The following is a 17,616-nucleotide window of genomic DNA, read 5'->3' as shown; positions in this document are numbered from 1 at the left end:
TCTATATTATAATGACATTCTGGCCTTTGAGGTTTTGCTCTTGATTGATACTCATATGAATATTAAGTACTTTAATTAACAAAGTGGAGTGTGACCTTCAGTGATTTGTGAAACACCAGTAAATCAGTATTTAATTTGTCTGCCTAAAATCACTGAACAAAATATTAGGCCCTGTCTTTGGGATACAGAATTCTTTTCATTATTGGAGGATTCACTAGAAGTTTGCCTAATATAAGTCAGTCCACTATGCCCAAGTATTTCTTTTGATCACAGAATAACTGATTGTTTAAATCTTTTCAGGCATTCATACTTTCTAAGCTCCATGTCAAAATGAATGTCTACAAACATGGTTCACATTTTCTTTGGACATAGTAAAATTGAGAGTAAAACAAGAGGTTATTGATCTATGTTTGGACGTATACCTTAAATGCAAATCACTGAAGTACATTCCTGATTTAAAACCTCTCTTTAAATTTTTATTTCTGATACCCTTAACTAACATTAACATTTGATTTCATCATGTTTCCAGTAGTAATCAATGGGGTCACTCACTACATTTACATGGATTTCTTAAAAGATCACCTCAATTCTCTGACCAAATTCTAAACAAAAACTATATTCCTTGTAACATAATGCAATGCGGTGTTCATAATGCAATGAATTAGCAATATGAATAAGAGAATGATCTTATTTCATGTATCAAATCAGACAGGTGACTTGGTTTTGCTGCAGAAAGTGCTGAAATATTTAATCACATTATCTTCCCCACACAGTATGTAATTCCTGGTTATAAATATTTGCAGATAGTAAGAAATGTTTTATCTTAGCAAGTGATTTGCACCAAAAAGATTGGACAATGCCTATTGCTATATGCTTCAAAAATATAATGAAATAAGGACAAAGTTATATGCTATCCAAAAAAGGATGCCCATGTAGCATCTAGGAACCAGGAAGCCATCAATTATTGTCATGTTTAAACTAACTAAAAAGTGTGGGTTTATTTTTTATTTTTATTTTTTTTTGCTTTAGTCTCTTTCTAAATCCACAAAATGAGGATAAGTGTCTGTCTGAAAGCCTCACTGAAATGCATTCCGAAAATCAGTATCATATACAGTATCATTTTTTGGAGTATAAGATGCACTGGACTATAAGACGCACCTACCTTTTTTGGTTAGGAAAACAAGAAAAAGAAATCTGCCTCTGCCTCCCAGCAATTTTGCCTCATTGCAGCAAACAGCCTGCTTTATTTTCATTTTCATTTTCAGTATAGCTTGATTAGCACAAGGGGAAAAAAAATCTAATCCAGCAATCTACCTCCTTGCAGCAAGCAGCAGAGGCCTGCGCAAAACAGCTGAGAGCAAAACAGCTGAGAGTCGGGAGGCCGATCTAATCAACTTGTGCTAATTAGGTTGTGCTGAAGCTGAAAGGAGCTGTTTCTTCTTGCTGCTTGCTGCAAGGAGGTAACTGCTGGGAGGCAGAGGCCAAAGGGTGGGGGCCAGTGGGTGGGCGGGGCTACATTTGGTGTATAAGATTCACCTAAATTTTCACCCCCTTTTAGAGGGGGAAAAGGTGTGTCTTATACTCCGAAAAATACGGTAAGTGTGCTGGAGCTATGAAGCACCATGTTCCATGGTCACCATCCCAGAAAAGGAACGCTTGGTATTGATTTACAATTGTACATATCTCCTGGAGAGTTTCCTCAGTAGAGGCCTTATTATGTACACATTGTTTCCACAAGGGGACATGAGTCACTTCTGTTAATCATAAAACCAGCCTTCTTCAATTACAGATTGCAAGATATGTTTGAAATCAGCTCGTTGAATGCCCGACACTGTAGGAATTCACTATCACAATATCTCCAAGAGATGGCCATCTAGCTTCTGTTTAACATTTGCAGCAAAGACAATTTATCCCTGCAAAAGCAAATTATTTCATTGTTAAAAAACTCCTATTGCTAGGGATGTTATTCTCCCATCTTCAACTGAAATTTATTACTTTGTCTTCTGGAGCAGCTCTGAATAATTCTGCTTCATCTTTTACAAGGCAACCTTTCAGACATTTGAGAACTATTGTGTCTCAGCACAGCCATCATGTTCAAACTAATCATACTCAATGCCTCGAAATATTCCTTATGTTTTTCCTTCCAGACCTTTATAAATGTGGTTTTTCTACTTTAGGTATGTTTCAGATTGCCAATGTCTTTCTTAAATATGATGGCTAGAACTGGACCTGGAATTGAAATATATCATTGGGTATCATTGCAAAGTTGCTTGGAGTGTGGAACTATTATTCCATTCACTACCTGCCATATCCAGGCATTACAATGTTCCTCCAAATTATCTTTGAATGACTATAATTCTGAGAAAATCTACAACTGAAGTTTTAGACCCAATAATCTAAAAAGATTTGGTTTAGCTGGGCCTTTCTGATCCTACACCACTGTTTACTGTTGAGGCTTCTTTCCTAAACAATTTTGAATGGCAATGAACTCTTATAAAACAATTATACTATAAATAGGTTACTCTAAAAATTTTCTTAGCTAAGTGCAGTAACTGCTGATGACAGAATTTCATGCTCACTCAGGATCCTCCTTTATGGTGTTCTGTCACAGTCCATTGCCTTTTCAGATAAATTATGTCAGTGACAGAAGATTATGAAGGTAGCAATGACATCCAAAGGTCATACTTTTATTTAGAGGGCAAAGACTGTGATGGGGAGAATGTATTAAAAGTAGGATCATCTATGATAATTAGTTACATAGGAAAGATTTCTAATTATGCTGAAGGCATTAAGAAATTCTGAAAAATGATTTGCCTGTTCTTTTCCGTTTGTCCTTCTAGAAAGAGATGCTGAAGATTGCTTGTCTTTGCCTTACAGCAATATCAAGATAATTAAAAGAAGTGACTGAATTATCATTTGGATTTGGCTCCTGCGCAAAGATAAATGAAACATGAGGATGAATAGTAGCTTATTTTCAAAAATTTCATCTCTTCTTCAGAACCAATTATTTGTAGTAGCAACACTTGTAATATCTAGTTTCCTTTTCAGAATTCAATTTAAGCCATTTATAAGATATAGAATTCATAGCTTTTACCTGCAAAGTATGTGCTTTATTTTTTGTGGAACTGAAATATTCCAAATGCTCTCTCACATCTATGGAGTGTAAGGGGTTGCTTGCAAATTCTCACTCAACTCAAATCAAAGCTCTCTTCCTTTTAATACTGGAGAAACAAACATGCAGCATCTTCTTTTGTACATCATGACAACTGGCTAAATGCTCAGTGGGACCATTTCCAGATTACATCTTCTATCTGCTTTGGAGAAAACTGCAACTAGAATGAATGGTATTTTTCTTTCCAGTTGGGACACTGGAAAGGTGGTAGGCGAGTCTAGGACAACTCACCACAGCTACCTCACCATGGCCACCCCACTGCAGTCCCCCACACTCTGGACGCCCTGCACCATTCCCCGGTCACTTCTCCTCCGCCAATTTGCCATGGGATTACTTGCCCTGGTCGACTCGCCACGCAGAACAATTCGCCATGCAGACAACTCGTCAAATGCCAGCAGCAAGGGAGAACATCCTCCTCTGCTCTCTCCCTCCTCTGAAAAGTTTATCTCTGGCCCTTTCTCATTAGCATAGAGGGGGAAGAGGAGGTGTGTATGTCTGCGTTGTTGTCCCTCATTTCTTGCCCAGGTGTATATAAAAACAGAGTATTCTCTAAGGGGAAGGGGGTCCCTACACCCTTTCCTCCCTCCCCCCCCCCTTTTAACCACTGGATCTCTTCAATTTTAAATTTGCCCAGCTCTTCTGAAAAGTTCTTTCTTGTTGGGGTGGGGAAAAGTTCCATTCGAAGACTAATTTGCTTATCTTCCAAGTTCTGAATCTTCTGGTGGTGTCCCATCCAAGGACTAATGTTTAGCTTCCATGTCCTGGATCTCCTGGTGGTGTTGCATCCAAGGACCTGGAAGCTAAGCACCTTTGTTGCTTGCTACTCTTAGCACTGATTCTATATTGGTGTTACACAAACATGAACCTTAATTTTCTAGAACAGGAATACATAGTTGGCAGCCTAACAAAGCTTGATGTGAAACCTACAAGTTTCCTCCAAAACGAATTATGAATCTGATAGAAAGAAAACATAACAAAATGTTTTCTGAATTTATTTTGTTTTACAGTAATTAAATTTCCTCCTTGTTCTGGTTTCTGCCACCACTCCTGAAAAATATTGTACACTTCTGTTAGAAGTTTGCCCTTTTATGATGGTGAGATCAACCGTTCATCTATTACTTAGAATCACAGGACTGGAGGGGACATTGGAAATTTAATCTAACCCCACGCTCAAGGCAGGAGACCTAATTCATCAGACAAATGGCTTTTCTTGAAGACTTCCAGCAATGGAGCACCCACAACTCTGGGAGGCAATACATTCAATTGATTTATTCTCACTATCAGAAAATCAGAATTTCATCATTTGCTGCAAACTAAGGCCTGAATATTTATGGATTTTGAAATGAATTGATACATCCCATTGAAGTTGAAAGCCTCTATGACAAGAAGTAACAGATGGAAGCTTAACAAAGAGAGATCCAACCTAGAATTAAGGAGGAATTTCCTGTCAGTGAGAACAATTAATCAGTGGAACAGCCTGCCTCCAGAAATTGTGGGTGCTCCATCACCAGAATTTTTTTTAAAAACTTTTTATTTATTTTTAAAACATAAAACATAAAACATCATCTTTTTAGAGCAAGAGTTTGGCCCGGTATAACATAGGTATAAATTCCCAATTTCATCCATTAACATCTTAAGACAAACAAAAAATAACAAAAAAAAAACCCCCAAATCTAAACCCAATTTTTATCATTCAATCTAGCATCTTGTTCTAACATTTAAGTTTCTGTTATGTAGTCACCCTAACTCTTAAACTTCAAATCCAAACAGCACTTTATAGTATTCATTTATCATTTTAACAATCAATATTTCATGTATTTTCTGTTTCAAAGACCCAAATCAAGTCAATGTTTCTTTTAAACACATCTAATAACCAATATAAAATATTTCATTCCTCTCTGAAAGACATTTTAAAGTCAATATCCGTTCTTCAAAAGTATCTCTTTCATTCCTCCTAAGTTTATTTTTAGCTGGATTGCAGCTTAACAGGCTGGGCTGGCTTAGAAAATGAATTTTAATTGGGTGTTTGTTGTTTTTAATATATTTAATATATTTTAAACTGTTTTTAAATTGTGTGGGTATATGTTGTTTTAATATGGCTGTACACCACCCTGAGTCCTTCGGGAGAAGGGCGGTATAAAAATTTAATTAATAATAATAATAATAATAATAATAATAATAATAATAATAATAATAATAATAGTAATAATAGTAATAAGCTGGTTTCCAGTAATGCTTTCCTTCACTCCTAACCTTATTTATTGGCTGGATCACAGTTAGTTTTAACTGCTTCCAACATTTTCTCCTTCACTCCTCCTAGGTTTATTTTTTGCTGGATAACAGCTTTTCAGTTGTTTTCCGGGGATGCTTCCCTCCCTCCTAACCTTATATTTAACAAATTCACAATTTAATTTTAATCATCTCATTCCCAAAATCATACTTCTTTAGCAATTTAAAATAGTAATACGTTTTGAAATATATCTTCTCTCCTACTCTCTCCCAAATTATTAATTCTCCCATTTCCTATTTGTTTCTCACTTTTCTCTATAAAACAACATTTTAAACCATTTAAAATGGTACACCATAGTTGTAGAATCTATAAACAAATTTTATTATTATTCAAGAATTCATTCCCATTCTCTTATTTGCTATAGAAAAACAACATTTTAAACAACTTTCAAATCCATTTTCTATAACCATTAAAACACTTATTAGTATTTTTTAAAGAATTCTTTCAAAGTATTCACATTTTTTCTATTAATAACTTTTCTCACTTTAAAAATGAGCGTGTATAAGTAGTTCTTAACAATATTCAAAGCTTCATTCACATTTTCTTATTTTCTATAAAGAATAATATTTTTAACCGTTTTAAAGAGAGTTTTCTGTAATTGTTAAATCTATCAGTTATTCTTATTAGTAATCAAAGATTCATTCATAATCTTCATATTTCTTATAGTTTACAGCATTTTAAACCACGCTTATTAATAAAAAAATTTTTTTAAGAAATTTCTTTCAAAGTATCCACATTTTTCTATAATAATATTCCTCGCTTTAGAAATCATCATCTATAAATAGTTCTTTGTAATATTCAGATATCCACATTTCCTTACTTTCTATAAAACAACAATATTTTTAGCCATTTTGGGAAAAAAAAAATCTATAATTATTAAATTTATCAACAATTCTTATTAATACTCAGAAATTTAATTCCAAAAGCAGATAGTAGGTATTATCGTTCTTTAAAGGGTCTTCTCTTCTTCTTGTTAATTATTTCAAATTTTTTGCCCAAATAATTTGTAGCCGCTGTTAGGGCCAGGGCATTGTTAGTCCCAAATATTTGAAAGCTGTTCCCGCCTGGGCTAATCCTACTCACCCGGCATTCAAACAGCTTGCTCCTGCGTCTCCTCCTGCACTTCGCTTGTCCTGGCTGCTGCGGCTTTGGGGCAGCCGCCATGCTGCCTCTCCCACCGCCACCGGCGTAGAGGGTTATCCTCCGGCCTCGAGGAACCTGCTGTCCAATATTTTCTTTAAAAATTCTGGTGATGACTTACGGTTGGCGCCGTGGAGATTCAGACGTGGAAATGGGGCTCTTTGGAGCCCCGCGAAAATCCCGTCTGTCAAGCCCCCGCCGATAGGTCTGCGGATCCTCTTGGCCGTCCGAGGAGGTCCCTCTTTATCCCCGGTCGGAGAGAAAGGAGGAGAACCACCGTAACACGGTGCCCCCCATCCCCAATTCTTCCAACCGGTGCAGCATGATACCATGGTCGATGGTATCAAAAGCAGCTGAGAGATCTAACAGGACCAGAACAGAGGAGCAACCCCTGTCCCGAGCCCTCCAGAGATCATCAACCAACGTGACCAATGCCGTTTCTGTGCTGTGCCCGGGCCTGAAACCCGACTGGAACGGATCTAGATAGGATGTTTCCTCCAGGAATTGCGGAAACTGTCACGCGACCACACTCTCAACAACCTTCGCCATGAAGCGAAGGTTGGAGACAGGACGGTAGTTGGCCAATATTACCGGATCCAGGGACGGCTTCTTGAGGAGAGGCCTCACCACCGCCTCTTTCAAGGCGGCGGGGAAGTGACCTTCACTCAATGAAGCGTTGATAACACCCTGGAGCCAGCCTTGTGTAACCTCCTGGGAGGCCAGTACCAACCAGGAGGGACACGGGTCCAGTAAACATGTGGCCGCACTAAGTCTCCCCAAAATCCTGTCCACATCATTGGGAGTCTAAGCATCAAACTCCTCCCAGATAACATTCTCAAGACTATTCCTCATCACCCTGCCCTGATCTACCCAGTCAGAGTCCAAATCCCCCCGGATCTGAGCGATTTTGTCATACAGGTATTGTCCGAAATCCTCCGCCCTGCCTTCCAAGGGATCCTCCCGCGCTCCCAGATGGAGCAGGGAGCGGGTTACCCTGAACAGGGCGGCCGGACGATTCCCTGATGACGCAATAGAGGCGGAAAAGTAATTAAACTTTGCCGTCTTCATCGCCACTAGGTAGGTCTTAATATGCGACCTTACCAGTGTTCGGTCAGATTCAGCGCGACTGGCCCTCCAACCGCTCTCTAGGCATCTTTTCCGGCGTTTCATCTCCCTCAGCTCCTCGGTAAACCAAGGAGCCACGAGGGATCAACACCGGGTCAGAGGCCGCAAAGGCACGACTCGATCCAATGCCCCACCAGCCGCCCGATCCCAGGCAGCTACCAGGTCCTCAGCCGAGTCGTGTGCCAGATCTTCAGGAATTGGCCCAAGGTCCGTCTGGAACCTATCAGGATCCATTAGGCGCCTGGGGCGGACCCATCTAATTGGGTCCGCCTCCCTGCGGCGGGGTGTAAGGTTCGAAGGTCCAAACAAAGGAGTGAGTGATCTGACCATGACAAGGGTTTCATGTCTATATCCCCTATAGTAAGACCACTCAACCACTGGCCAGAGACAAAAATCAAGTCCAGTGTGTGTCCCACCCCCCGTGAGTGGGGCCATGAACTAACTGGGTCAGGTCCATGGCCGTCATGGAAGCCATGAACTCCCGAGCCATCTCCGACGTTTCACCAATGGACGGCAAGTTGAAATCACCCATGACCATAAGCCTGGGTGTATCAACTGCCACCGTGGCTATCACGTCGAGTAGCTCGGGCAGGGCCATTGCCACATGGCAGGGAGCCAGGTACGTAAGCAGCAAGCCCATCTGAACCCCATGACCCCATCTCACAAAGAGGGACTCACATCCGGCAATCTGTGGCACAGTGGTCTCCCTCGGACCAAGACCTTCTTTAATAATAACCGCCACCCCCCCCGCCCCTCCCCTGGACCCTCGGCTGATGGAATGCTCTGAAGCCTGGTGGGCACATCTCAACCAGAGGGACCCCTCCCTCCGGGCCCAACCAGTCTCCGTAATACCCGCCAGGTCCCCTCCCCCCTCTTGAATAAGATCGTAAATGAGGGGGGGCTTATTTACCACGGACCTGGCATTGCACAGCATCAGCCAGAGGCCCAGGTCCTGAATAACTGTGCCACCTAGTATCCGAGAGGAGCCTTGAGGACCGGGGTGCGCAATCGCTCTCAAGTAGCGAGTGCGCACCCCTGACACAAGATAAGGTCCTCTGCTCCCGCCATATCTGCCCCTCCCATCCACCGTGCTGATGATATCCCCAATCCCTCGTCCTGCGCCCTCCAGACCGTTACCCTGTGCCGGGCTGGGCCCTGACCTAGGTGGATTACACCCCCCCCATCCCCTTTGGTCACCCTCCCAGTTCCCCTTAAAAAATTATTAAAAACCCTAATTAAAAAACCCCTCAATCCCTGCTTTAAAACATGCCACCTCTCGGGGCTCCAAAGCCCGTCCTTAAGGTAGGCCTTCGATAAAGTGGAAGGCCATCGCCGCGAGAGGGGGGCATCTCGCAGCGCGAGCAAATCTGCCGAGGTATAAGCCATACAAGTACGATGAGATGGAAAAGGGGAACCCTGGATGTCAGCGATATTTAAGGATAGTCATTGAGGTGAGAGATGGCAAAAAAGGCTGGCCAGGATGAAGCTGGGGCCCCTTCACTCTCTCACAGTGATGGGGCGACCAGATCAGATAGTTGCAGTGCAGGCGGATGGCCACAGCCGTTCTCTCACAGCGGCTGGATGTCAAAGGCCAACAATAGTCACTCTCTCCCTGCAGATGGAACAGCAGTCCTAGCTGTTGTTGTTCCTAACGTGTTCCCAACTCTAGATCAAACATTTAAGAAAATGAAACTACCTTTCAACTTGCAGATCATTTTGAGGGGATGAAGTATTCCAAATTTAGTACAGGGTAATTTTTTTTTCTTTACAGTTTTGGATCATAGTAACATTTTGTTTTCTTGCATTGCTGCCATAACATTCTCAAAGGTTCCAGTAATTCTTTGCCAAAGCAATTTGAGCCATGCCCATTCCACCCAGCTGTTTCATTCACAATTTTTTTTTCTTTCTCACTCACATACACCGTTAATAGGCCAAAACAGAACATAATGAAGGTTACTAATTACAAAGTCAAAGTATAGGAAGAAGATAAGTATCTAAAAAATAAATCTAGAGTTCTCTTTTCAAGCACAAATGACCAGGCTCAAATATCATATTATGTAGACACCTAGCTCTCTAGAGAAATCTTACTGGTTGAAAAGTGAAAGGAAACAGAAGAGGACAACCTGTAGTAAGGTAGATAGATTTAATTATAGCAGTAAAGATATATCATTGGTACATTACTGGGGCACTTGAAGGCAAGCTTGTGGACAAATAATCATGGAGAAGATCTAGATACAGGTAGTCCTTGACTTATGCCCACAACTGAGTGCATTATTTATATTGCTGAGAAATTTGTTAAGTGAGTTTTGCCCCATTTTATGACTTTTCTTGCTACATTTGTTAAGTGAATCACTGCAGTTATTAAGTTAGTAACATGGTTGGTAAGTGAATCTGACTTCCCCATTGACTGTGCTTGTCATAAAGTTGTAAAATGTGATCACATGACCCTAGGACACCTCATCTGTCATAAATATGAACCAGTTGTCAAGCATCTGAATGTAAATCACATGATCATGGAGATGCTGCAATGGTCATGAGTGTGAAAAATAGTCATGACACTTTTTTCAGTGCCATTGTAACTTTGAAAGGTCACTAAATGAACTGTTGTAAATCAAGGACTACCTGTAGTGCTAAGAGTTGACACTAACTTGACGGTATATAATCATCCAACTGTATTATTTATAATTTGACACAGTAAAAATCTACTTAGTGATTTGTAGCAGGGAAAAGCTACTGGAGAAGGGCTAACTAAAGCTTTTTGTCTGTTAATAAAACAAAACATTGGAATACAAAATGCATGCTTTGAAAAGGAGAAAAATGAGAAATGAGAGGGATAGAAAGTTGGATAACCAAACTGAGGGAGGACATGCAAGATTAAGAATGAATTAGTTAATTATTTGTAAGGCAAAGCATTATGTGAAGCACAGAATGATTAAAGTGTTTGAGTGACAAGGAGAGAACTCCTTCTGCCTGTTCTCACTCCATGTTCTTAGTATCTTTCTAAAACATGTATCCTGCAGGAATTTTTTGTTAGCTTTTTCTTCCTTTTTTGAACCAGTTGGAAAGGAATGGCAAAACTGGATGGGCAGTGTTCTTTCTGCTCATTACTATCCATAGGTGGATGCACCAGCCAGGAAGGTGTGAAGAGCAAGTAGGAACAGGGAGGTCATCAGGGGAAACCAAGTTCTCCAAGACCGGTTCATGGAAAGATTGAGTGAAAGCAGCGGCCTGATCAGGACCTCTGATAAGATCAGTTTGGACAAAACACCGAACTAAAGTGGGACCAAGTTGGAGGAAGGCCTAAAATCCAAAATAGGGTTTCTAAAGTGGTAAATTGTTTCCGGGCGATTTATAATGGAAGTCAACTGCTTTAAGATTCGAACCCAGAAAAGCCTTTGATGGGAGGGGGGAAAATAAGCCGAAGAAATGCACAATAGCTTTCCTTAAATGATCCGTATTAAAACAGTCAGTAAGAAATCAGTCACCAGCCTCAATTCTGTGGCAGGAAAGGACCCAGTAACAGGGACTGCAAACTTGTCCCTTCCAACTCTGTTAATCTGATGCTGACCTGCTTTTCTGTAGACTCCAGTGATGGCTGCCTCTGTGAGGATAACCGAAGCAGGGTGCAAGCCTCGGTAGTCCCTAGCGAGTTGCACCCGGGCCTAGAGGCGCAACGTCCCGGGGCACAGTGAGGCTCTGCAAACCGCGCACTTCAGAGCGGGCAGGCCGGCGCATGGAAAAGCCCTGCGGAGAGGTGATCCGGGATCCTTGGAAGCTTTGGGAAAGTTTAGCTGGGATTTTCCCATCCAGGGGACAGGATGTAGGTGATCGTGGCCCGCACGTAGATATCAGGGAAAAACGCAATTCGCCGCTTCGGCGCTGTTCAGTGCAAGCTCCTGGGCGGCGGCAGCAGGAGGAGCTGATTAGCTGAGCTGCCATCTACAGGCGCCTCTTCGTAGCGAGTCCTATATAACTGGCGGGGGGAGCGGATCAAAGGAGGCAGTCGCTTGCCAAAGCGCCCGCGAGAGGAGAAGCAGCTCTCTGCGCTCGAAAGGAAGGGAAAAAGCGACCTCGCGGTAAGACAATTGTTCGGCTCTCCAGGGCAAGAAGCGTGCTGGCTCAGCCAAAGGGCCGGGGCGGCGAAGTAGGGCGAAGCTGCGCCAACCGTCTCGGCGGAGGGGGGGCAGAGGCTCAAGGCTTTGGGTGGGCGGCCGAGCGAACAAAAGCCTCCCAGGAGGCCAGCTTTCCTGGCTGTTTTTGTATCTGGGGAGGAAAGGTCAACTTTTCGCCGGATCCACTTTCGTGGTCTTTTGTCAGTGTTGGACGCGACCCATTTCAAAGTCCAGTCTTGGTCACCACTGTCGGGAGGAAGAAGTCCCGTTTCCGGAAAGAGACCTCCCCCCCTTAGCCCTTAAGCCCCCATTCTTCCATAAGGTTCCCGTGACAGTAGAAGCGGCTTGTCCCGGGGCGAATGCCATGACTTGCTCAAATATGGCCAGACTTGTCTGAATCGTCCTTTTCAAGAGATCTTATTAATTTATTTACTATTCCATTTTTTGCAATACTCTTCATTTAGCTCTACAAACAACTTATGGGCACATTTATTGCTTTTCAAGTTCTTTCTGTCGTCTTTCAGTATCTTAAACCACCTATTCCTTACTCAGACCAACCGCAATTCTGCAGCCTGATCCCATGTAAATTACAGCACTTGCGTTAATTCAGACTTTATAGTGCAGTGGAATGCAAGCATGCTTTTGGAGTTACGATTTCAGCGGGGTGTACTGTTAAATGAATGATCCTATAACTCTTGTTAGAATAGGATTTACTTAAGTACCATTGCATTTGGCCAGGCTTCCCAGCTTCATTGCTAAGCCCACATATTGAGGAATCGTGCACATTAAATACACTAAAACTTTTGACCAAGCTTTCTTGAATTGTCACTGGATGTTTAAATAAAGGAATCTGATAGAGAAGGCAGCCATAACAAATATCTTTCGATTCTTTGTGCAAATTTGGCCGGTTCCAGGCACTTTCTTAACAGCAGTTATGTCAGTGATCAATAGTTTAGTCAAATTGCAGGAAATCAGCTCCACCAATCCTGAAATCCCAGGCAGTACTGCCAAGAAGTACGGTACTACTGAAGATGGAGTTGATGTCAAACCAAACATACATTTAAACTTGACAAGTGAGCCGCCTATGCCTTTCAATATTGCTTAAGAGAACCCCCAATATCTATCTACCAAAAAAGAAGATCCAGGTTTGCATGGTCACCTGTTGGGACAGGTACTCCTTGCTGACAAAGCATTCAATCATATCAGGGAGTAGAAAGAGCAATAAACAGTTTCCCATGCAATCTGGAGCAGTAATTTGAATTGTAAAGTTATTCTGTTAGTTGTTAAAAGCAGAATAATGACAATTTTTAAAGGGAATAGAGCAGCTCATTAAAGGGTTTATGGTATGTTGAAACTATTTGGGGATATTCCCCAAAATATTTTATTCTACAAAATTACAAGGGTTAGTTATGGGAATGTTGGATTTCTTTAATAGTATGGATGCAGATGTTAAGTTTGTAGAACAAGTGATTTGTGCAAGAAGAAAGTTACCCAGAGCAATGTTCCTCTCTGCTGAACTTGCTATCAGCAGATATTCTGAGTTACTGATCTCTGGAACAGCCTTTTTTTCTGTGGAAAAAGAGGGAGTTCATTCATACACAGCATACTTCAAATGATTCTGTTAGCCTTCTGAGCTACAATTAATAAGCTGTATAAAAATGAAATGCATTAAAAATGTCACATGATTTTCATAATAGTTTTTCTTCTACAAGCTAATATATAGTTTTAAACCATCAGGATATTAATTATAGTTAATGACAAAGAATGGAGGAGCACCACTATTTTAAAACATCTAATGCCATTTATTAATAGCAGGAAGCACTGCCTATAAATATTTTATAATATTGTCTTAATGGTATCATTTGGGACTCAGCTCTCTTGTTATTTTCATTTGCAGAACCAAAATCTGGATGCAGTTAGTTTGATTGCTTTGAGAGCAAAAAGTGTTGAAGAAACTAACTTCAGAGGTTCATAGTTAATACTTTGGCTTTGTGCACGCTTGTTTATTTAGAAGATACTGAGCAGTTCTCTGGCTTGCTGTTTAGCTAAGTTGTTTGTGTTTGCAGCATGGTAGAATTCTCAAAGAGACTTAATATGATGCAGGGTGTGCTGGACTATATTTTGTAATCTCCTTTGTGAGACTTTTTTCCAAGATGATTCATTAGTGCAACCTCTGGGTGCAAAAGCAAATGATGCTATGATTACTTTTGATTTCTCCACAATTATCATACAATAAACCCAGTGCTGCTTCTCTGCTAAAATATGATTGCTTTTAATTCAAAGGTACAAAAAGAGCAGATAAACCAGGATATTTAAAAATTATTATCTTATGTTTAAAAAAATGATTTTGTGATAGTGAATTGAACAGATCCACTCTGTTTATGATATATTCTGAAATTTCAAATATTAAAAATATTACTGAAAACCAGTCAAAATTAAATGGCAGTTAAAATTCATTTATGGCATTGATTGAACAAAGTGTGCCCAACTCTGCATATTTAAAACCAGTGATACTTAATGTTTACTTTGACAGAACTCATATCATTTACATCACCTCTTGACCAATATTTTTGTCCTGCTTTTCTCATTATATCTTTCTTCTTCCATCAGTTAAGAATTTGGAGCAATTTAAAAGCTTCTGTATTCCTATAATAACAAAAGCTATCCCAACTGCATTTTGAGTTAGGAGCTGTCCCAATACCATTTTGAAAGATTCTTTTTATGTGCCAAATACTGGACTATCTAATTACTGTTATTGCATCAACAAATATTTTGTGAGGCATTTGTCAAGCATGTCCCATATGAAATATTTGTGTGTGCAGTCAATTGAGCTAGATATATCTCTGCATTTAGTACAGAATGCAGAAATAATGGTATGTATATTCCTTTCTGAAATGCAGCATTTTGCATAACATTGAAAATGAATAATGTTTAGAATGAAGTTTGAAGTTGTCAGGATAAAGTTCTGTAATCTAAAAAGAATATTCCAGAAGTATTTTAAATTTGTTAGTCAGATATTATCAGATCAGGCCATCCCTACCCTTTAATAACATGTTAAGATGACAAGATGAGTTATGTATACAATTTGGTGAGGGCAGTAGCCTCTAGGCCAGAGGTCGGCAACCTTAAACACTCAGAGTCACAAAGGTCCTAACCAGAAGCCTCCCATTCAATTCTGGAGCCTACCGGAAGTCTGGTTCCCCCCACCATAGAGTCTCCTCCTAGTGCGGCGTTCTTTTTCCTCTACCTGTCCTAACCGAAAGTCTTATCAATTGTGGAGCCGACTGGTGACAGGGAGCCGCAGAAGAGGGATTGAAAGATTGGGTGAACCGGTGGCGGGAGGTTCTGCCCACCCGCCTGGATGCTGCACATGTGCAGAAGCGTCTCACACACACACACGCACGCCCACGAGCAAACCAGTAGCGATGGGTTTTGAAACCTGGCCCTGCTCAGTAGTATAATGGCTGCCAGAATACTGTAACCCCTGGGAATAATGATAGCTCAGAAACCCACATTTACACTCAGAAAAGAGCTATCTAAAATCAAAGACAAAATACAGAAGGAAGACAACAGCAACATAGTATACAAAACCAATTGCAATGATTGCAAGCAATTCTATATGGGACAAGCAGGAAGGCAGTTGAAAACAAGGGTTCATGAACATCAACTAGCAGTTAAATGGCATGACCAAAAATCTCTGATCTCAAACAATATTGATAATAAAGACACTAGTTTAATTGATAGAAAAGATACTAGTGGGAAGGAACAAAAATAATTGACCATGCTAACACCTGCCATACACATGAATTTATTGAAACCTGGTATTCTACCAAAGGAGCAATTAACAAGCATATTGATCTAGATCAACAGATGAATGTATAAGAAACCAGACCATTCGAACAACCAATCAACAAGAGAACCAGTCAGCTGCTCAGAATTTAAATATCGCTCCAAACAATCAAATGACCAACTGACCACACTGGCACACAAGACATTTATAAATTAAGGAGAATAGGACAAGAAAATCCTGTTGATTATGTTACCTAGTCTGGTAATGAAATGTTCAGAAACTAAATTAAAACAAGCTTGGAGTGCAAACCACTGCCAAAATCAGTAGTATAATCTATCTCTATAGAAAAAGAAGAGGGAAAGAAACAGGTAAGGTAGAAAATAACATTATGAGCCAGCAAGGATTGATGTGTGAAGAGAAGAGAATCAAGGAAGATGAAAAAAATAGGTATGTAACTTTCTTTAAGGGACACAGTGGATAAGACACTGAGCTTGTTGATCAGAAGGTCAGCAGTTCAGAGGTTCAAATTCCTAGCGCCATGTAACGGAGTGAGCTCCCGTTACTTGTCCCAGGTTCTGCCAATCCAGCAGTTTGAAAGCACGTAAAAAATGCAAGTTAAAAAATAGGGACCACTTTGGTGGGAACAGCACTCCGTGCACCTTCAGTGTTTAGTCATGCTTCACATGACCACAGAGACATCTTCCGACAGTGCTGGCTCTTTGGCTTAGAAACGGAGATGAGCACCGCCCCTATAGCCGGAAACAACTAGCACGCATGTGCAGGGGAACCTTTACCTTTACCTAACTTTCTTTAGAGATCCTGACATGATAATTCAGCAACCTGACTTTTCGGCTATTCAGCTCTTTCGTTCCTTTAAAAGCAACCATACACCAGCACCTTCTATCATTTTCTCCCAACTTTCTTTTTAAAAAGGAACTTGGACACAGAAAAGAAAATAGATCAGGCCTCACTGCCCCAGCCAAATACCCAGCTCTGATTACTTGAACGATCCCGGACAATAACCAGACTAGAATTCTGCTTCCGTAATGACTGTCCCTGATCTCACATGTTGATAGCTAATCCCCCTGACAATCAGAATATCATTTTTCTGGCTGTGGACATTTTTCACTGGCATGCAAGCCAGATTTGTAGATTTAAATGTTCAAGTATGTCTAAAATTAAAGCAGGCTAGGCAACACAGGGAGATGTAGTGGTAATGTGAACCTCCCAGTCCCCCAGGAGTTGCATTGCATTCTGTTGAGCTGGATCACTGACTTTTTCTTTTTTCTTTTTCTTTCTTTCTTTCTTTCTTTTTTTTTTTTTTTTGCTGTTTTTGGGATGAGCCCAAACCAGTTTATATTCCCATCTTTCAAAGGTTTCTCTTCTCCAGTGATGAGAAGAGAGGCACATAGTTTGCTAAAACATAGAAATTCATTGAATTATTGATTTCACTGAGTGTTGCTCCTGCTGGCACTGTTGATCAGCCTGAGGTCTTTTCTGAACACATTTGTTCAGAAAAACATTCTGAAGAACATTCATTCTGCAGTTCTCTTACATTAGGAGGAATGAGATGCTTTTAAAGAACACTTCAAGTGTAATGATCTGTTGATTCCACATTAAACCAAGTTAAGTGTTAATGTGCTTGATTAAATTGGATGATTTCTTTTCAGTTTCTATTTCAATTGTGATAACAACCTAGTACTGCCAGTTGCACTAAATCAGTTTGTGCAAATCAAAGGAAAAATGATAAATCAAATGAATATGCATCCATATTCCATTTTAAATATTAAATTAGATTTAAAATAAATACTTAAATATTAAATTAGATTTAAAATAAATAGAATATCAAAGGGAAAAAAGAATACTTACAAATACTAAAAGCAAAGAATATGAGGAAATCAAACCTTGGGATGTAACTTTTAAGATAACCAAAATTATTAACATCTATGTAAAATATTTTTTGTCTAGTGTAATAAAATTAACTGAA

General features: G+C 40.4%; 1 protein-coding gene across 1 annotated transcript in view; it reads left to right on the top strand.

Annotated features, from left to right (window-relative positions):
* The first annotated feature begins 11,723 nt into the window (after positions 1-11,723).
* The window catches only part of ACKR3 (atypical chemokine receptor 3), a 66,707-nt gene continuing 60,814 nt past the window's right edge, over positions 11,724-17,616 (top strand). The window contains exon 1 of the mRNA XM_070956767.1: positions 11,724-11,803. The gene's annotated coding sequence lies outside the window, so the exon portion shown is untranslated. The remainder of the gene's footprint in view (positions 11,804-17,616) is intronic.

Source organism: Pituophis catenifer, unplaced genomic scaffold, assembly GCF_029215685.1.
Source record: "Pituophis catenifer annectens isolate HBS135680 unplaced genomic scaffold, rPitCat1.0.hap2 SCAF_1, whole genome shotgun sequence".
Classification (NCBI taxonomy): domain Eukaryota; kingdom Metazoa; phylum Chordata; class Lepidosauria; order Squamata; family Colubridae; genus Pituophis; species Pituophis catenifer.
Note: the sequence above shows the minus strand (reverse complement) of the source record. Positions and strands in the feature narration are given on the sequence as shown.